Source organism: Erinaceus europaeus, chromosome X (genome assembly GCF_950295315.1).
Source record: "Erinaceus europaeus chromosome X, mEriEur2.1, whole genome shotgun sequence".
NCBI classification, from domain to species: Eukaryota; Metazoa; Chordata; class Mammalia; order Eulipotyphla; family Erinaceidae; genus Erinaceus; species Erinaceus europaeus.
The window spans coordinates 122,481,816-122,503,700 of NC_080185.1; the positions used below are offsets into that span (position 1 = coordinate 122,481,816).

General features: G+C 40.4%; 1 pseudogene; it reads left to right on the forward strand.

Moving 5' to 3' along the window:
• The first annotated feature begins 9,277 nt into the window (after positions 1-9,277).
• On the forward strand, positions 9,278-9,816 carry LOC103108532 (ras-related protein Rap-1b-like; annotated as a pseudogene).
• The last annotated feature ends 12,069 nt before the right edge of the window (positions 9,817-21,885 follow it).

The following is a 21,885-nucleotide window of genomic DNA, read 5'->3' on the forward strand; positions in this document are numbered from 1 at the left end:
AGTTTTATTTGGGGAGAATGTTGTGACACCTCTTTAGATAATTGGAGACATCCTGGGGAGTTGTAGTGCCAGAGTTGGGTATCACTTCTCTGAGATATTTTCATCTGAAAGCTGAGGAAAATGACATAAGAAAAATAAATGACATGGAGTCTTAGGTGACTGGAAACAAAGGTCTCTATTGAGAGGCTAGGTGAAAGCACAAATAACTAATGATGCCAAGCTATCAGTCCAGTTCTGGTGATCAATCAAACATCTTCAGTGGATGTCTGGGTCTTAGATTTGTATGTGGGCTGACCTTGGTCCAGAAAGAACACATGGAGACAGGATTTAGGAGGTGTTATGCAATTACCTTGCCCTGAATATGCAAGTACAAGGAGACACAGTAGGGAAGGTCCCCAATTTTCCAGTAGAAGTGATGGAAGGGTGTTTATTATCTGCCTAGAATCGCTTTCTTTCTTCTCAAATGTAAATATATATCTCCATTATTTATGGTAGTCTAGTAGGGCTCGCATTGCATTCCCCAAACCTCTACCAGAACACCAGCAAGAACCTACATAAAATGAATAAGTACTAAACTGGAACATGATTTGCAAAGTTGTAGACTTATTTTGGTGGCTTCTGGCAAGTGGCATAATTTTCTTTAATCATTTAGACTGTTTTGCATGTTTCCTTTTGTTCTGACCACGACCTTGTTCTTGACTCACCAGCTTTTTAGCCTAGGTCAAAAATCAAGTAGCATAAGTCAGGCTGCGAAGTTAATTTTGATGCATTGAGAGAAAGGGAAGGTGTCATATTTCAAATTCAACTGTCAGCTGCTGTAGTCGTCCATTAGATGTAAAATCCAGAAGAGAATGTAATCACTACTGGTGTTGGTCAGCCTCCCAGATGCTGTCCTAATCCCCTCTCCTATAGGACTTCCTGATCTGACCCTTGAACTGGAAGCAGATGGGATTACAGAAGAGAGTGCCAGTGCTTCATAATCATAAACTGATATTTAAGAGGGAGATAAGAACCCATAAAATAAAAATAACTAAAATGGGAAATATTTGTAGTGTCATCCGTTTTCACTGTCTCACTCTATAGTGAGAAAGGGTTAAGTCAAGAGAAGCAGAGTAACTTGCCTAAAATGCAAAGGCTGGTCAGATGGAAAGATAAAACAGAAGGAACAAGGGACACCTGTGCAGGCTGGAGGCCTCACAAGGGAATTACAGTGAGTGCAAGAAGCCAGTCCCCACCGGTTACAATCTGTAAACTCTCACTGGCACAACTTTCTTAACACAGGAAATTAAAGCAATGGAAAAGCAGATTAGTGGTTGCCAGGGGCTGAGGGAGATAAGTCAGTGTCACTGTAAAAGGTCAGTAGGAGAATTCCTGCGGTGATGGAAATATTCTCTATCTTTTTTGTCATTTTTTAAAAATTATTGCCATCAGGGCTTCACTGGGACCTCATGCCTGTGCCGGTCCACTGCACCCAGCAGACTCATTTTTACCTTTTTCCAGATAGGGAGTGTGACAGAGGGAGGTGGGGGGAGAGGGAGAGGGAGAGGGAGAGACAGACGCAGAGAGAAGTGTTACTCCACTGTTTTTGAAGCTTCACCTTTACATGATGTTTTCATGTGATGTCTAGGGACTTGAACCTGGATCTTTCATATGGTAAAGTGTGTGCTCTTCCAGGTGAGCTATCTCCTGCCCCCCGTGCTCCCCCCAAATCCTATACTTGAACCGTATCTTCTCTATGTATTGGTATCCTACTTGTGATATTGTGTCATAGTTTTGTAAGATGTTTCTGATATGAAAAACTGGTGAAGGATACATAAAAGCTATAGAGAACTTCTCTATATTATTGTCCACTCAATAAAAGTGAGTTGGGGGTGGGTGGGATCTTCAGCACTGACATTGTGGCACTTTGTACAATACCTGCTCCAGGGCTAAACTGAAGCATCTCAAAAATGACTTCAGGCCATGAGTTCTACTGTCTGATGTTGCTGACTGAGTGAAAGAGTGGTCTGATAACCCTGGCCTAAGAGAGCAGGATGGAACAAGGTCTACGTGGGTAACAAATTGCAGAAATCCATTTTGCACCAGTAACTAAGCTGGCTGTGGTCAGAGGCTCAAAATATAGTTGGAAGAATGAGAAAGGAGGCTCTGGAAGATGCTGCAGGGCTCTAGCCACAATCTGTTGATGTCGATGAGGGTCATGTGGATCTGTCAAGTCCTGCAGCTTGTCTCTTGGCCTGGGCAGCTGTTAGGTGCTGGCTCATTGTGTGTACGCATCCCATCAGTGACTCACCCTTTTCTTTTTGCCCCTCACTTTAATACCTCTTGTGACAAGGTTTCCCCTGGTGTCATTTAAGTGTTTAAGCCACACCAGTTAAGATTTAGAAATACGATTTTTTTTATTGCCACTAGGGCTATCGCTGGGGCTTGGTGCCAGCGCTAGAAACTCACTGCTCCTGGCTGCCATTTTTCTTCCTTCTATTTTATTTGATATGACAGAGAAAAATTGAGAGGGGAGGGGGAAATCTAGAGGGAGAGAGAAAGACAGTTGTGGACCTGCTTCAGCACTCATGAACCTTTTCCCCTGCATGTAGGGAGCAGGGGCTCAGATCTGGATCTTTGCATATGGTAATGTGTGAACTCGTCCTGATGTGCCACCGCCCAGTCCCTAGAACTATGATTTTATTCCCCACTCTGAAAGTAGAGCTTAAAGAAGGATTAACATCATGCAAGTGAATCTTTGAAACCAACTATAACTGAACTTATTTATCCATAAAATCAAATACCACTGAAACGCAGTCCATAGCAGATCAGGGCATTTTCTCCTCACAGAGAAACTTAAGGCAAAACTAAAAGATTGTCCTAATTTAGGTGAGCAGGGAGTCAGAAGGGGTGTGAACTTTATGACCCATGAAGCAGAAACCCAAGTGTTGGTGTTCAGGGTTAGATACACACACTCACAAAGACAAATAGAAGAAAGTTTCATCTTCAGCAGGACCTCCCTAGGAAGTCTGTTGCTTCCCATTCCGCCACCGCCTTCAGGTGGTAAAGTAAACCTGATGTTCAACTCCTTTTCTCCTCTCTCTCCCTCCCTCTCTCTCTCTCTCTCTCTCTCTCTCTCTCTCTCTCTCTCTCTGTCTCTTGTCTCTCTGGATTTCATTTTTATGCCTTCTCTCTGCTTTCCATCTTGACTTTGTAGCACCACAAAATGCCTGTGATTATCTTGAAGGGCACCAAAAAAAATCCACAAAATAATGTTACTTTTAAATGTGATTTATTTAAATGAGAGAGATACAGTGAGCATGAGTGAGAGAGACCAGAGCACTGCTGAGCCAGATCTGGCTTCTGGTGGTGGAAGGTACAGACCCTGGGCTTTGGGAGCCTCAAGTAGGAAAGTCTTTTTTGCTAATGCAAAATTACCTTTATACTGTCTCCTCTGCCTTGTTACTTTTTAAAATTTTTTTATTTATAAAAATGTAACACTGACTAAACCATAAGATAAGAGGAGTATAACTACACACAATTCCCACCACCAGAACTCCATAGCCCATCCCTTCCCCTGATAGCTTTCCTATTCTTTATCCCTTTGGGAGTATGGACCCAGGGTCATTGTGGGATGCAGTAAGTAGAAGGTCTGGCTTCTGTAATTGCTTCCCCGCTGAACATGGGCATTGACAGGTCGATCCATACTCTCAAGTCTGTCTCTCTCTTTCCCTAGTGAAGAAGGGCTCTGGGGAAGCAGAGCTCCAGGACACATTGGTGGGGTTATCTGTCCAGGGAAGTCTGGTCGGCATCACGCTAGCATCTGGAACCTGGTGGTTGACAAGAGAGTTAACATACAAAGCCAAACAAATTGTTGACCAATCATGGGCCTGAAGGCTGGAATAGTGCAGATGAAGAGTTGGAGGGGCCTCCATTTTGTAGATAGCTAATAGGCATATTTTAGTTATATCCCAAAGGGCCTGTGGCTATACTAGTTTTTTTTCCTTTTTCTTTTTTTCCCCTGAGCCTGAAATCTGTTATGCCGGTGGATCCAAGTTATTGTCTGGGGAGATGATGTCATGGCTGGCAAAAGGACCAGAAAGCTGGATCAGGGAAGAGAGTAGCTCCCAAATATGGGAAAGGGGTATAAATATTGCTGACTATAACCCCCGTTGATTTGATGTCATCTGGGGCCCATAATCAGCTTGGGAGCCTATGTGACCTCTGCATCCCTGTAGATCTGAGCTCCCATTCTGAGGTCATCAGTAGGAACATTCATGCTTCCCCAGTATCAACCCACCTTCCTCAGGTTTAGCATAGAGTATGTTGTCCATTCTCCCTTCAGAGGATGGAACATTCTTTACCATTGTTGATCCAAGTTGAGGGCATGGTCCTATGGGGGCCCACAAAGGTGTCTATTGTGTTGTTTCTGATAGAGATAACTGGTAATATTGGGGAGATGGATTTATTCAAGGTTGAGGCCCATCATGTCTGTTTGAGAAACTCAGGACTCCCCAAATAGGGCCCCAGCTAATGGGGTGGCCTGAGAGTGACTAAAGAGTCATCATTAAAGTATGCCAGTCTCTTGCCCTTATTCAACTTTTGCAGTCCTTGCTTTGATAACGTTAGCTTTGGAGTGAGTGATTGAACTGTAATAGGAGGTAAGTGAGGAGGGTATCTAAGTCTAAGTAGACACTATTTCATTATGAACTTTATACTGACTCACTACAGACTATTGTGCATTTTTGCTTTCAGGTATATATTTTTCCCTAATTTATGGGTACATGTGAACATGCCTTGTTACTTTTAATGTACACAATCTAAGTCATTTTCTGGGGGTGGGCAGAATGATATCAAAAAGTCCAATTCTACTAGTATTCTTTTTTAAAGCATTTTATTTATTTATTTATTTTTGCCTCCAGGGTTATCGCTGGAGCTCAGTACCTGCACTATGAATCGAATCCCCTGCTCCTGGAGGCCATTTTTTCCCATTTCGTTGCCCTTGTTTTTGACATTATTGTTATTGTTGTTGTTATTGGATAGGACAGAGAGAAATCGGGAGAGGAGGGGAGACAGAAAGATAGACACCTGCAGACCTGCTTCACTGCTTGTGAAGCGACCCCCCTGCAGGTGGGGAGCTGGAGGGCTTAGACCAGGATCCTTAAGCTGATCTGAGCACTTCATGCTGTGTGCGCTTAACCCACTGTGATACTGCTCAACCCCTCTACTAGTATTCTAAGTTGTTACTCTTTTTAGAAGAGTAGGAGTATCTGCATACTACATAATGTTTTATGAGAACTATAAAGATATATTCATAATAATAAAATGTATATGTGTGGAAAATATACAGAACAAGAGCAGGGGAGATAGTATAATGGTTTTGCAAAAGACTTTCATGTCCCAGGCACCAGAAGATTCAGGTTCAGTCCTCTCGCTTTTCAGTCACCCTTACCTTAAGTCAGAGCTGAGCAGTGCTCTGGTAGAAAAACAGAGAGAATACTAGTATTTACAGGGCTCTCTTGAGGACCAGGCAGCTTTATCAGCATATGTATTTGCCTTGTTGTGGAAATGACTGAGTAATAACATCTTTTCACACCCCAAACAGAGAAAATAGTATGCCCCATGTTTTGGTTTCACTTGGTGGTGCTGTCTGAAATCCAGCCTTATGTTTGCTTCTCTCTCTGGGTGTCAGTTCAGTAAAGAAAGGAACAAATCCAGGCTAGGGAAACAGGGTATCCAGGGGTGTGTGCAGTGCAGAATGATCTTAAGATGTTCTGTGAGGATAGTCAAAGGCTCCTCACATAGACAGTGCTGCAGTTTAAACTCTCGGTCCTGCCTCTGGTCTGTGCATATCCAAACCAGAGGTTCAGAAATTTAAAAATAAACAATACATTAACAAAGCCTTTACTTTTGCAATTTGACTTATTCTCACATGCCTGGTCTATCACAGTGGTAAGCACTGGATTTTCGGTGGAAATATACATAGCAAATGTGTACCCTGCCTCCTGTCCTTAAAAGTTGTTTCTCTCCTTGACTTTCATTTCAATTCATGCTTTCCAAAATAGGGTTGCTAAATCCCAATTTAAGGACTACTGTGAGGTAGGAATGAATTCTTCCTGTATTTGTGGCTCCCACTATGTATAGGGAGTTCAGTCAATGGAAGTTATTATGGTGTTCCTCTGTGGAAGGAAAGAAGTCATAAAAAATTGTCCTTCACTCCTTAAAATACTGTATGACAATATTGTAATCATCCTAAATCCTTCGGTCTTCTTCCCTTTCTTTTGGTCACTAAAGCTTCAATTTTCTGAGCCAGCTTTTTTTTGTGTGTGTGTATATATATAGCACCAAAGCTTCCTCCTATACAGTGGGGACTGGACTTGAACTCAGATCATACGTGTGACAAAGCAGGTGCACTATGCAAGTGAAGTATTTTGCTAGTCCTTATTCTGCAGTCTTTTTTTTCTTCTTTTCTTTCCAGACAAACATGTCTATGTCCTTTAATCTTTCTCATATATTTTATATCTTTATTACTATTTTAGGGTTTACTTGCTCCTGATTCTGGTATAGTGGAAGTGAGTAGCTTTTAGAAGATTCATTCTTGAACCTCACTGAACTGTGTTAACTCTAGGCATATTTTTAACTATGTAATCCTTTATTTTATTTTATTTTATTTGCCATCATGGTTATCACTGGGCTCGGTTCCTGCACTATGAATCCACCTCTCTGGCAACCATTGTTTTCCTTTTTTTTCTTTCTATTTTTATTTGACAGGACAAAAGGAAATTTAGGGGGGTGAAGAAGAGAGGGGGAGAGAAAGATATTAACCTTCAGACCTGCTTCACCACTCATGAAGCGTTCCCCCTGCAGGTGGGGAGTGGAGCAGGCTCAAAGTCAGGTCCTTGCCCATGGTGATATGTGTGCTTAAGCAGGTGTGACACTGCCCAGCCCCCCTATCCATTTTTTAAAGTGGATAATTATAGAGAAGAATAAAGTGGGAAAGTATGTAGAAAGGGTCTGTTTACCAATAAATAGTTCTATAATTAGCTACTGATCAGGATTAATATTATATAATAATTGATTTAGTAGAATTTTAACATTCCAAACAGATATTCATAAAGATGTAATGCTTTCTTGAAACACTATTTGCAGGCCCTTAGTTGACTGTGGTTTTCTTTCATAAAAGTATATAATAATCCTTAAACTTCCTCAGGGCATTTTTTAAACAGTTTGATGCTTTTGCCTGCTAAAAGGTAAATAGTTTTAAGGAAAAATGTACACATATATTTTACTTAAGATCATTATACTGTTAAATAATTCAATGTGGACTTTAATGAAATATAGCAATAATCATAATTCATAAAGAAAAATGTACTTTCCTCTATTTAGGGGTAATATAAGCATTTGATTTATTTTAAATTAATTTTAAAGGAAGATGCATAATTTAATAACACATTGTATTCAAAAGTTACATAAACATTGATTTAGTGATTGAATAGACAAACCATAAATTAATATTGACCAATGTGTTACAACATTTAAAACTGAGAAGAATTATTTGATGGGCTGGTATTCATATTCTTGCTTTTTGTATTTAAACAGCCACTTTTATTTAACTATAAAATCTGGGGGGGTTGTTGCTAAGAAACAAGTAGAAGTAGCCACCGTTCTTTGCAATTCCAAGTGTGCAAACTATACCTGGCAAGTGTGGATGGTCTTCATTTTCAATGAATGAAGAATCACAGTTATGTAATTTTCACCACTTAATTTTTCACACTGTCTCAAAGTCCTAAAATAATTTTGATGTGCAAATTGTGAATTTGGGCCAAACACATATAGGTCATGACTCTGATGGAGATAATCTTTTGGCTTACTCATATAATTGTTACAAATATCATAGTTAAGTATCTCTCTTTCAAAGGGAAATATTCATATATTTTCATCTTTCAATTATTTGTAAAAAATGAATGGAAATCAATACTTTGAACAGGCTAGCTTGGTTCAAGATGCTGGCATTAAAAAGAACCTGATCTCACCTATTCTCAACGATGTAAGGAATACTTCATAAGCAGAGGATCCTAAAAGCTGGACAAAATAGCTGTCCTGCAACAAAGAATAAAAAAACAGTAGGAAGACAGGTAGGAAAGAAAGATAAGCTCTCACCAAGGAAAATACATCATATAGGATATAGAAATTTGCATTCAGATGGAGAATTTTTTCTTGAAGAACTGGGGCAGTGGGTGCCCTGCATTGGACACTCTAATCTTTTGATTCTGCATAACAGAAACAAGCCCCTACAATACAAAGGGGGTGGTGAGAAAGATACGCAGAAGAATCTTAAGAGCTACTGGGAATTCAGAATCTACTCTTCTAGGGCCCACACGTAGATGCACTCACCCAGAGAATCAGTGTAGTTAAATCTTAAGTGAAAGATGCCCACACACCATTCTTACAGCATCTGCCTGAGAAGAAGGAGGCTTTGAGGTCAGCATATCTGCTAGATGCAATCTTGGCAACTTCCTGCAGACATGCTTATTTCAGTGCCCATGGGTGCCACCTTGAAAGCCATGAAAGATTGTGAGAAGGCCTGCCTGCAGCTCTGCCATCACTACCCAGCACCTGAAATCTCTGCATGCCACAGCTACACCTTTGACTTCTTTATGTCAAGGCCCAGCACCAGGAACTGCCACAGTTCAGTGCCTTACTCTAGAAACAGCGCTTTCAGCCAGGAGGTGGCAGGCAGCACTACTGCACAGCACCGGCCTGCCTAGCACACCACAGTTGCCTGCCACACTGTGCCCAGCCACTTTGCCACAGCCAGAGTAGGCCAACAGCCCCACATAATGTGTCACAATAACAGTGCACACTGAGGGCTCACTTTGAGTACCTCATGTGGGTAGCCACTGAGGACCGTGCTTCTGAGCTAGCTCCCTGGGACAGCATCTACACAAAGCCATCTTTATGAGATCTGAAGAGCTAGTAGATGCTGATTAGTAAGCAGAAACAAGCACAGAGAATTGGGTAAGGTAAAGACAGATGGACATATCCTAAAGGAAATAGCAAGACAGACCCCTGGAAAAATAATTGTAAAGAAACAAGAACGAAAGCAGCTGGAGTGGAGGTGGCCAGTGCGCCAGGATCAGCAATCCAGAGCGAGTGCAGGGCGATACTGCCTGGGGTGACCCAGCAAATCCCACGAGAGGTACTCACTTTTTTTACTTTTATTCATAAAATGGAAATATTGACAAGACTATAGGATAAGAGGGGTAAATTTTCACACAATGCCTACCCCTAGAGCTTCATGTGTGAGTTTAAGGTAGTAGTTGTCAGCTCAGGGTGTAGTGGAAATCTGTTCTAATTGTACAGTTTGCTCAAGGGATATTTGTTAAAAAATATCCTTTGATAAAAGTCTATGCTAGAAAACAATTAAAGTAGATGCTTGAAGTCTTTTTAACTGCAGGAATGGAACAATTTGTTGCAAAGAGAAATTTGTACCTTAAAAGTGGACAAGGCTTTACATTAGTTTATGCCATCACAGCACAGTCTACATTTAATGATTTATAAGGCCTGAGAGACCATATTCTAGTTAAAGACACTAATGGTGTTTCAGTGATGCTGGTTAGTAATAAGTGTGACTTGGGAGATGAAAGAGTTGTAGGAAAGGAACAAAGTCAGAATCTAGCAAGACAGTGAAGCAGCTGTGCATTCTTAGAATCTTCTGCAAAAATAAATAAATGAATAAATGTTAATGAGATATTTTATAACCTAGTGTGACAAAGCAACAGAAAAATTCCAGTGCCTGAAAAGGCCTGCAAGAAGTTATCCTGTCAGCTGCTTTAGTCCACTAAAGTCTGCAGAACTGCTGCCTAGCTCATCAGTGCCAGCATTCCAACTTTGTTAAATCTGCCAACATTTTTTTAGAGACAGGATAAAGATAGAAAGAGAGAGTAAAAAAAAACAGTATAGAATAGAAACTTCCTTCAGTGTGGTGAGAGTTAGGCTCAAACTTGGTTCATGTACATGGTAAAGGAGTATGCTGTCCAGGTGAGCTATTTTGCCAGTCCTCTTGTCAACATTTTAAATGGATTGATTCCCATGGAAGTACCCTTTAACAGTCTACTGAGAGGCCAGGTGGTGGCGCATTTGGTTGAGCACACATGTTAACAGTAAGCAAGGACCCAGGTTTGAGCCCCTGGTTCCCACATGCAGTGGGGAGCTTCACGAGTGGGGAAACAGAGCTGCAGATGTCCCTGTCTCTCTCCCTCTCTACCTCCCTCATCCCTCTCAATTTCTGTCTGTCTCTATCCAATAAATAAATAACAATAATACAAAAAAATTAAAAGAATATATCTCTTTAAAAATAAAAATACTCAAAGTTGTTAAATCAGTTCTAATTAGTTCCCAATATCACAAGATATATATGTATGTGTGTATATATATATATATATACATATATGTTTTTTTTACTTACAACATAATCCTAGATTATGCAGCTGAACTAATAAAGCTAGCAAGTACAGCCCAGTATTACTGTTAAGAGACATTTTTCATCTAGCAATGTAGTACATGTATGCAAATGATATACTGAGTAGTTTAACACACTCCATACTTTATACTGGAGAGTACGATCATGTAAATCCTAAAGACACCACTATTTAGCATGATAAAGTCCCAAGAATTCCTGTGTAGGCTACTGCAGATACTTTGTCTCTTTGATATTTGTAGTTTACTGTAATTTTAAAAAAGAAATTCAAGGTCTTTATCATATGATTGTACAGATAAGATCTTTGGTTAACACAGCCATATATATATATGTGTGTGTGTGTGTGTGTGTGTGTGTGTGTGTGTGTGTGTGTGTGTGTGTGTGTTTAAAAATCCAGTGGAGACAATGATATTGTGTTTAAAATATGATAGTTCTTTCAGTATAATGTCTTAAAGATGTTGCCTTTAATATCAATATCTGTTGGGAAGAAAATGCCCAGACTTTTCAAATCACTTGTTATATCTTTTCTTTTTGTTTGCATGAGTAACGATGTTTATAGTTATGTGTACAGTGCAGATCTTCAGCAAGAAGTGTGTACTTTCAAAAAAATTTTTATGACTTAACATTTTTGTGAATTATTTACAGGCTTCTGCAGATGTATGTGTCAGTAGATTGTCACTGTGAATCCCTTACTTGCTCATACAGCAATACCAAATACAGATTTAGTCTTTTCCCCTATTAACAATTGTTTCACATGTGTAATGTTTTGGTTGAGATGTTACATGGTAGAAGAGTACTGTGGGTGTGAATATGGGAAGTGATTTTAGTCCTGTATGATTAGTTACAAGGTCTAAGTTGCAATGACTATTGATGTTTGCTCTAACAAAACGGTGATGCTTTGTATGCATTAATGTTTGGGTGTTAGAATTGTGTGCCTATTCAAGAAAGAGCCACAGTATTTTAATTAACCACCCTAATTTACAGTAACTTTGAGAAGACCAGATGTGAACTAAAAACCTTAATTAAAATGGTCCAATTTTGTATAACTTGGCATCAGCAGTTCAATAAATTTGGGTTACCATGCAAGGACGGGGCAGAGGGAGGAGGGAGAGAGAGACAAACAGACAATAGCTGCAAGGTGGCTCCATGGTAGGGTGTAGGACCTGAATGTGTGAGCTCCCCAGTTCTGTTCCCAGCATATGCCATACTAGTGTTCTGGTTCTCTCCCTCTATCTATCATTAAATGTCTTTTTAAAAAATATTTATTTATTTATTTATTTATTTATTCCCTTTTGTTGCCCTTGTTCTTTTTTTATTATTGTAGCTATTATTGATGTCGTCGTTGATGGATAGGACAGAGAGAAATGGAGAGAGGAGGGGAAGACAGATAAGGGGAGAGAAAGACAGACACCTGCAGACCTGCTTTACCACCTGTGAGGCGACTTCCTTGCAGGTGGGGGGACAGGGGCTTGAACTGGGATCCTTACAGCGGTCCTTGCGCTTTGCGCCACATGCGCTTTACCTGCTGCGCTAAGGCCCGACTCCCTAAATGAGTCTTTTAAAAGTAGAAATGTGGGGGCCAGACAGTAGTGCAGTGGGTTAAGCGCACATGGTGAGAAGTGCAACAACTGGCTTAAGGATCTCCGTTACTTTTGCAGTAATTCTCTAACTTCTGTGATGGGATTTAATTCCCCTGGGAAGATAGACAAGCATCTATGCCCTTCCTCGTTTGCTACTGCTTTATGTCTACTCTGTAAAGAACCCTTTCTCCTTCTCCTTCTTCTTCTTATTATTAATTTTCCCTTTTGTTGCCCTTGTTGTCTTTTGTTGTTGTTGTAGTTATTGTTGTTGTTATTGATGTCACCATTGTTAGATAGAACAGAGAGAAATGCAGAGAGGAGGGAAAGACAGAGTGGAGGAGAGAAAGAGAGACACCTGCAGACCTGCTTCACCGAATGTGAAGTGACTTCCCTGCAGGTGGGGAGCCCGAGACTCCAACTGGGATCCTTACGCTGGTCCTTGCACTTCGCACCATGTGCGCTTAACCCACCACCACCCAACTCCTTTCTTCTTCTTTTTTAAAGCTATTTATTTGTTAATGAGAGAAGGAGATAAGTAGATAAATAAAGCATTACTCTAGTACGTAATGTGTCAGGGATTGAACTAAGAACCAACACTTTATCCACTGCACCACCACTGGACTACATGAAGGGTCCTTTCTGATATGGCTTCTCACTTCTTTCTTGTACACCTGGGACTGGGCTGTGGAAAAAAATTATTGTTGTTGTAGTTATTATTATTGTTGTTATTGATATTGTAATTGTCAGATAGGACAGAGAGAAATGGAGAGAGGAGGGGAAGACAGAGAGGGGGAGAGAAAGATAGACACCTGCAGACCTGCTTCACTGCTTGTGAAGTGATCCCCCTGCAGGTGGGGAGCCGGGGGCTCAAACCGGCATCTTTATGCCAGTTCCTGTGCTTCATGCCAAGTGCGTTTAAACCGCTGTGCTACTGCCTGACTTCCGAAAAAAATATTCTTGAGAGTTTATACTGTCCCCAGAGGCATTTCACTCTCAGCAGTGTGCACAAGACCTTTCCAAATTTGCAAACTACCCTAGTTGAGCTTTTCTTACTGATGTGCAGTTGGCTGTACCCCAGATGAATCAGTGCTTGCGTTTTATCTGTCCTTGATGGTATATTGATTACTTTGCATATTCAGCTTTCCAGTGGTTTGGTAAACTCACAAATCCACAACTTTCACAATTTTTTGATTAACTGTAAAGAAAAGGGGTAGTAACATCACTCTTCCAAGCTCTCTATAATCTCCAGCTTCTTTCACTTTTCTTAATCTTGACATTTTGAAGATACAGATCAGTAAGGTTGGAGAATTCCCCCCTTGATGTACTCTTTGCTTTTTAATTAGTTATTTAATATTGTTTTACACAATTATGACATAAGAGACATATTGTACATCATTCCAAAAACTGTACATCATTCCCAACATCAAAGTCTGTGTTCTCATCCCCTCCATTGGAAACTGCAGCAGTTCTCCCAAGGTCACAGATATGACTATTATCTCTATAACAATCTATATTTATATAGATTTGACCATTTTTTCTATGGCCTTATCTTCTCTTCCTTTCTAAGTCACAACTATACCTATTGCTACTTCCAAATGTCCTTCCTTCTTTCCTCTTCTCTTTCTGCGTCTTGATGGAATTGTTCAGAGCCCTCTGGTCATCTTCCCCCTAATGACTCCCCCTCTGGGCATATGGACCAGAAGTTTTTGAAGGTGGGAGTTTTGGCTTCTATAACTGCTTCTCTGCTGCACATGGACATTGGCAGGTGGATTCATATCCCCAGCCTGTTTCTGTCTTTCCCTAGTGGTGTAGGACTCTTGAGAGGTGAGGTTCCAGGAGGCATTGATGAGCTGTTCTGCCCAGGTGAGTCGGGGTAGCATCGTAGTAGCATCTACAACTTGGTGGCTGTGGCTTAGTGAAGAATTTTTATTGTATTTTGTTGAATTTTCAAGTTATTTTTCTTTGTCTTTTTCCCTCTGAGTTTATCAGGATCTGAAATGGCTCCTACTCCATAGCCATACCTCTGGAAGTCCCATTTTCTTTCTTCCTTTCCTCCTTTCTTTCTTTCTTTCTTTCTTTCTTTCTTTCTTTCTTTCTTCCTTTCCTCCTTTCTTTCTTTCTTTCTTTCTTCCTTTCCTCCTTTCTTTCTTTCTTTCTTTCTTTCTTTCTTTCTTAATAGTTTATTTATCTGTTTTGGATAGAGACAGAGAGAAACTGAGGGGAAGGTGGAGAAAGAGAGATATAGGTGGAGAGATAGGTGGGGGGTGTACCTGCAGCACTGTTTCATTGCTCATGAAGCTTCCTCACTGCAAGTAGGGGCCAAGGGCTTGAACTTGGGTCCTTACATACTGTAATGTGTGTGTACAACCAGGTGTACTAGCACCTAAATTCTAGATTATTCTTTCTTGTAAGAAAGACTATAGGACTGGTTCATGTCCTTCTCAAGGTATGATGTCAGGGGTCACAGACTGGCTTGCCCCAGTGCCAGGTATATTGGGTTGTTGGAAAAATCATGATGCATTTTTGCATAGAAAAGCATAAAAATATGGGAGGTCAGGTGGTAGCACAGCAGGTTAAGTGCACATGGTGCAAAGTGCAAGGACCAGTGTAAAGATCCCAGTTCAAGCCCCTGGCTCCCCACTGGTGTGTGTGGGGGTGGTCTGCAGGTGTTTATCTTTCTCTTCCCCCCTTTCTTTCCCTCCTCTCTCAATTTCTCTCTGTCCTATCCAATAACAATGACATAAATAACAACAACAATAATAACCATAACAATGATAAAACAGGTTAAAAAAAAGAACAACAAGGGCAATAAAAGGAAAAAATAGCCTCCAGGAGCAGTGGATTCGTGGTGCAGGCACCGAGCCCCAGCAATAACTCTGGAGACAAAAAGAAAACAAAACATAAAAATATGTCACAACTTTTCTGACAACCTAGTAGATTAGATTAGATAAAATAATTTGGTCACTTGATTAAAGGGCTTCAGGCTGTCTACCATGAAGCTATTCTTTCCCCCTTTGTAATGAATGAATATTTGGAGCTAAGTATTCTTCAGGTAATAGTCTTCATCAGTAATTTACCCATTGACTTAAGTTTCCTTTGATGATTTTGTTTTTTTTAAAAAATCTTATATGGTTTAATATTTATTTATTTATTTTGGATACAGATAGAAACTGAGAGGCAAGGGGAAGATAGGGAGATAGAGTCCTGCAGTACTGCTTCACTGCTAGTGAAGCTTTCCCCTTGCAGGCAAGGTTGAATCTGGGTCCTTGCACACTATAATGTGCACATTCTACAAAGTGCACAACCACCTGGCCACTGATGATTTCCTTTCTTTCTTTCTTTCTTTCTTTCTTTCTTTCTTTCTTTCTTTCTCTCTCTCTCTCTCCCTCCCTCCCTCCCTCCCTCCCTCCCTCCCTTCCTTCCTTCCTTCCTTCCTTCCTTCCTTCCTTCCTTTTTTTCCTCCAGGGGTATCCCTGGGGCTCAGTGCCTGCACCAAGAATCCAGTGCTCCTAGAGGTTACTTTTTCCCATTTTTGTTGCTTATCTTTGCTGTTGTTATTGCTGTCATTGTTGTTAGATAAGACAGAGAGAAATCAAGAGAAGAGGGGAAGACAAGAGAGACACCTGCAGACTTGCTTCACTGATGTGTGTGTGTGGGGGGGAATCAAACTGGGATCCTTATATAGGTCCTTGTGCTTCACGCCATGTGCACTTAACCCAGTATGCTACCCCCATTATTTTCTTATGTCATCTTTCTGTATTCATTGCATTTTTCTGTAAGAAAGAGTTTTTTTTCTTCTCCACCACTTAACGTACCTACCCATTCATTTTTCCAACATAGACTTATATGTACTCTTAATTTCTTCAGTAAGTTATTCACTGCATTTTAAAATATTCAAATTATTCTAGATTTGAGAAGTACGAGCCACTTGTATCTTTTTTGGCACATCCCATAAATTTTTGAGCATTTATTATGTCCTGTTAAATAAAATATTTCCAGATAATTTTGTATTTTCCTGTCCTAACCTTAAATTAACTTTTTCTCTATGGAGTCCTGATTTATTGGAGAATAGTATCTATAAACCATGTTCTCAGTACTGTATGTTCTTAATTCTATTAATTATGCTGGGTTTCACACTGAACCCAATCTAATATAAAGTACATTGTAAATTTCCCTGTATATTAATGCCTTCATTATCCAATATTGAGAAACTTGATTCCAATATTTTAATATATTTACTTACAGAATGAATTCTCTAGTATGTAACTGATCTTCTTATCAAAACCTCTGCTTTCACCAGGCACCTTTTTAATTTTTTTCCATCAGAGTTATTGCTGGGGCTCAGTGCTGGCACTAAAAATCTGCTACTCCTGATGGCCATTTTTTTCCTTTTATTTTTTTCCTTTATAATTTTTAGTAGTTATGATTTTTAAATTATTTATAAAAAGGAAACATTGATAAAACCATAGGATAAGAGGAGTACAACTCCACACAATTCCCACCACCAGAACTCTGTATCCCATCCCCTCCCCTGATAGCTTTCCTATTCTTTAAGCCTCTGGGAGTATGGACCCAGGGTCATTGTGGGATGCAGAAGGTGGAAGGTCTGGCTTCTGTAATTGCTTTCCCGCTGAACATGGGCATTGACAGGTCGATTCATATGCCCAACCTGTCTCTCTCTCTCCCTAATGGGCTCTGGGGATGCGGAGCTCCAAGACACATTGGTGGGGTTGTCTATCCAGGGAAGTCTGGTCAGTATCCTGCTAGCATCTGGAACCTGGGGTCCTTTCTGTTTGTATTGGGTAGGATAAAGGGAAATTGAGAGGGAGCAAAAGGTAAACACCTGCAACCCTGCTTCACCACTTATGAAGCATCTGCTCTGCAGTAGGAAGTGGAGGCTCCAACCTGGGTCCTTATGATAGTGGGTGCACTCAACCAAGTGTGCCACCACCTGCCCCCTCCTTTTTAATTTATATCTATTAATTTTTTAAACAAAAACACTACTCAGTTTTGGATTGTGCTGAGATCCCAGAGCATCAGGCATTAAAGTCTTTTGCATAACCAGTATGAAATCTCCTCAGCCCTCACCTTTCTTTTGTAAGAGCTGCTTATTAACGCAAGAGCTAGAGAACCATAGCATCTCTCCAGTACATGTGATGCTGGGGATGGAACTCAAAACATCATGCTTCTAAGTCCCGTGCTCTAGCCACTGCGTCACTGATAGGTGACATCTTTTCCTTTTCCTTTTCTTTCCTTTTTTCTTTTTCTTTAACTTATTCGACATCTGACACCATACTCTGGGCTGCCACTCTAACTGGTTAGTTTGAAGAGTTCTTGTGTTACTCCTAGATAACATTCATAAGACACACCACGTTTTGTAAAGATTATTGATTATTTAGGGGAAAATGCCTATTTAAGGTTGAGCATGGGATTAATCTATGGAAATGAGAAAAAAAACAACTGAATTCATGCTCCACAAGAGATAGAAAATGTGCTGATGGGGTTTACAGTCAGCAATATTTATACCCCTTTCCCATATTTGGGAGCTACACTCTTCCCTGATCCAGCTTTCTGGTCCTTTTGCCAGCCATGACATCATCTCCCCAGACGATAACTTGGATCCACAGGTATATCAGATTTCAGGCTCGGGGAAAAAAAGAAAAAGGAAAAAAAAAACTAGTATAGCCACAGGCCCTTTGGAATATAACTAAATATGCCTACTAGCTATCTACAGAAGGGAGGACCCCCCAACTCTTCATCTGCACTATTCCAGCCTTTAGGTCCATGATTAGTCAACAATTTGTTTGGCTTTGTATGTTAACTCTCTTGTCAACTACCAGGTTCCAGATGCTAGCAGGATGCCAACCAGACTTCCCTGGACAGACAACCCCACCAATGTGCTTTGGAACTCCGCTTCCCCAGAGCCCTTCCCCACTAGGGAGAGAGAGACAGGTTGGACATATGGATTGACCTGTCAACACCCATGTTCAGCAGGGAAGCAATTACAGAAGCCAGACCTTCCACCTTCTGCATCCCACAATGACCTTGGGTCCATAGTCCCAAAGGGAGAACAGGAAAGCTATCAGGGGACGGGATGGGACACAGAGTTCAGGTGGTGGGAATTGTCTGAAGTTGTACCCCTCTTATCCTATGGTTTAGTCAGTGTTTCCTTTTTATAAATACAAAATTTAAATTAAAAAAAGAAAATGTGCTGAGGAGAGGAAGACTATAAAGAATAAGAATAAAGGCTTCAATAGAAAGCCTAAAGAGATAGTAGACACTGGAGAAAGGAAGAGTAGGCAGGAAGGGAAGCTTGCTCTGACTGAGGTAAGGGGCTTCTGAGTTCATAAAAGACCAACTCCCATTTTCCATGAATGACTATGATAACTCATATTTGTGCAGGCTGGTTCAGTCCTTGTGATTCATACAGGTGAAAGTGAGCTCACACTGTGTCAGGTCATAGATAGGTGGGTCTTATGCCAGTTATCTAGTGTCCTCATTCTGAGTCGTTCATTGTTTATGGTTCCCACCCTCTTGGGTGATATAGGCCAAACATACAATTGATGAAGATAGGTCTCCATCTCTTTCCGTGAGTTTATATGGATATGCAAAAGAAGAGAGGTGACTACTTTACTTGTTTACAGTTCTTAAGGCTAGTGAGGGAGTAATCTGCTTCGGCATGCCCAGAGCAATGTGTTTGAAGCATTTTGAATTTAACAGTGCCAGAATCTAATTACTTGAAAAACTGCTTTGTGAAGAACTAAACTCAAGTAAAGCAAATGCTAATGGTTGGGTCTTCTCTCAGGAATGTTATCTTGTGTCTTATTTCCTTGTTTGGTGATATTCTGTGTATTTTTGAATAATGTAGCTCTTCTCCCTCTGTTCCCCCTAGCTAACCTTCCTCACCACTGCTCCCTGGGATTGTCCTCACCTCTGTAGTTGGGATCCATTGCCTCCCTTACATGGCTTTTCAGCTAAATAAAAGATGGAAGGAGGAGGGGAAGAAAGAAGATAGCCTTTACTTTTAATGGGTGTTTAAATTGAATTCTGTGTTGGTTTGTGTTTCTTCTATCACTGTAAAGATAGAATTTCTATATCTTCTAGATTCTATTGCTTCTTTTTTCTATTCATGACATCATGTCACTCACATGGTAATCCTTCCCCCATTAGCCTCCATTGTTTTGTTTTTTTTTTTAATGAGAGATCAGTGGTTATTTGAAGCACTGCATTGTGTTAAATATGTCATTTCTAATTGACTGCCTTCAAGATGATCTTTTCTTCTTCAGTTTTCAGCAGTTTGACTCTGATGTGCTTGGTTATAATTGTCTTTGTATTTATCCTGTCTGGAGTTCACTGAGCTTCTTAGACACATGACTTTAAATATTTCATCAAATTTAGAACAAATAATGTAGAGAATCTAAATTATATCACCCCCATTGAAAAGTGATGCTGTTTATCCTGGCAGGCAAACACTTCGACTGGACTCAAATTCAAAACTCTTTTTTGGCTATAGACAGTAGCTAGAGCTGTTCAGTCCTTTCAGCTTTTTCTCCAAATCTTTCTCATGCCCAGTTCATAGGATTTGGGTGGAGGTAATAAGCTGATTTATGGTCTCTCCCTTTTGTGACTCCTTTTAGGAACCTCCCCTCACTTTCCTAGTGCTCTAATAGTGCAGAACTCCATCCTAAGATTTCTGGAGCAGGTAAGATTTTAGCATCTTCAAGAAGAGCCTGGAGGAAGCATGCCCTCAGGCAAAAAGTCATATAAATGCAAATTTGACCCAGTGCAGTTTTCTTTCATGGGTCAAATTCTGTCTAGTTTTTCATGCCTTTTTTTTTTTTTTCATTCTCTACACTTGAAACATTCTTTTTTTCTCTCTCTCTTTTTTGCCTCCAAGGTTATCGCTGGTGCTTGGTGTCTGCACCACGAATCCACTGCTCCTGGAGGCCATTTTTCCCATTTTCATTGCCCTTGTTGTTATTGTTATTGTTATTGCAGCTGTTGTTGGATAAGAGAGAGGAAGTGAGAGAGGAGGGGAAGACAGAGAGAGGGAAAGATAGACACCTGCAGACCTGCTTCACGGCTTGTGAAACGACCACCCCCACACACACACAGGTGGTGACATGGGGGATCGAACCAGGGTCCTTAAACCGGTCCTTGCATTTCACACCATGTGCTCTTAACCCACTGTGCTACTGCCACCCCCCTATTTCCAGCTCTTAATTCTTATCTGTGGGATTGATATTCAGATATTAGTAACTGGCATTACCTGAACAGAGATCTCTTTATTATTGTCTTTTTCAAATCTTTACTGTTTTCTGCATTTTGTCTGATATATTTTAGCTATGTGATTATCTGGATCATATTTTATAGACACATTTATTTTAATGCTGATATTTTGGATTTACTGAATACTATAATCATCTTTTCATCTTTTTTATCTTTACTTTATCAGCTCCCCACCCCCACTTACAGGGCTTGAGTTTTATTTGCTTGACTCAAAAGTAAGTCACTACATGTTCCTCCTTGAATAAAACAAAAGGAAGGAATAGCATGTTCAGATTTACCTCCTCTGCCGCCCTCTTGATTTGGAGATGTTCTGTGGAATATGTTACTGAAATTTATTTTAGTGCTTATTTTCATGCACCAAGTTTTACTAGTTCCTAACGCTTAGCATTGTTTCTTGAATCTCACTATCTCCTACTATAATCATTTTTTCTTCTTGCTTGAATAAATTTTTTATTTTATGTTTCAGAATGGATTATTGTCACTAGCATTTAGGTTCCTGATATCTTAGGGTTTAAGAAGGCAATAGATAGTTATTGCTATAATCACATTATTGGGCAATTGGGTTCACTTTGAAATATCCCTTTGTTAGGATTTGCTGTATCATGCACAACTTCACCATAGTTTATGTTCTTTGACATTATTTGTATATAGCTGTGCCACTGATTGCTTCTGTTTTCCCTGGTCTAAGCTTTTAAGAGGGTCAACATATCGAAGACTCAGCCTATGGTCTGTCCATTAAAAAGTTTGAGACATTCAATCAATTTTCCCCTCTCATATTAATTAAATAGTGATTTATATGACTACAAATTAATAGGAGTGTACATAAACACCATTCCCACCACCAAAAGACTGTGTCCCACCCCATCCCCCCATCCCTACCCCCTGCCACCCTGGGAAGCCAAACATTCACCCTCACCCTCAAACCAGGGTTTTTACTTTGGTGTCCTACTCCAAATTCAGTCAAATTCTGCTTTGAGTTTCCTTCTCTGTTATTCTTTCTCAACTTTTGTTTATAATCACCCCATACTCGTCTTTATCTTTCTGACTTAGCTCACTTAACATAATTCTTTCTAACTCTGTCCAAGATGGGTGAGAGAAGGTGGGTTCATTGTTCTTAATAGCTGCATAGTATTCCATTGTGTATATATATCACAGCTTTCTCAGCCACTCATCTATTGTTGGGCACCTGGGTTGCTTCTAGGTTTTAGCTATTACGAGTTGTTGCCAGCGGGCTTGGCGTGCTGCATCCAGGGAGGCAATGAGATGGTCAGCCACATCTGGGTCGCCCGACTCATCATACTGCTTTAGTAGTTGCTCACATTCAGCATCAAGACAAGGCGTATAGTTAGCATGTCTCCCACAAAGTTTGGGAAGCTGCTTTGAAGATGGCTTGGCGGAAGCGCCTGTAGGAATCTTCAGAAGGGATAGAGTTAATTGGAATTGCAGGAATAGATTTGTTGGTAAGAGCACTGAACAGACGCTAGTTTGCTTTCCGAAAGTTCCATCGTAGTTTCTCCGAGCACAGAATCAGTGGGAGCTGGAGACCAATGTGGATGA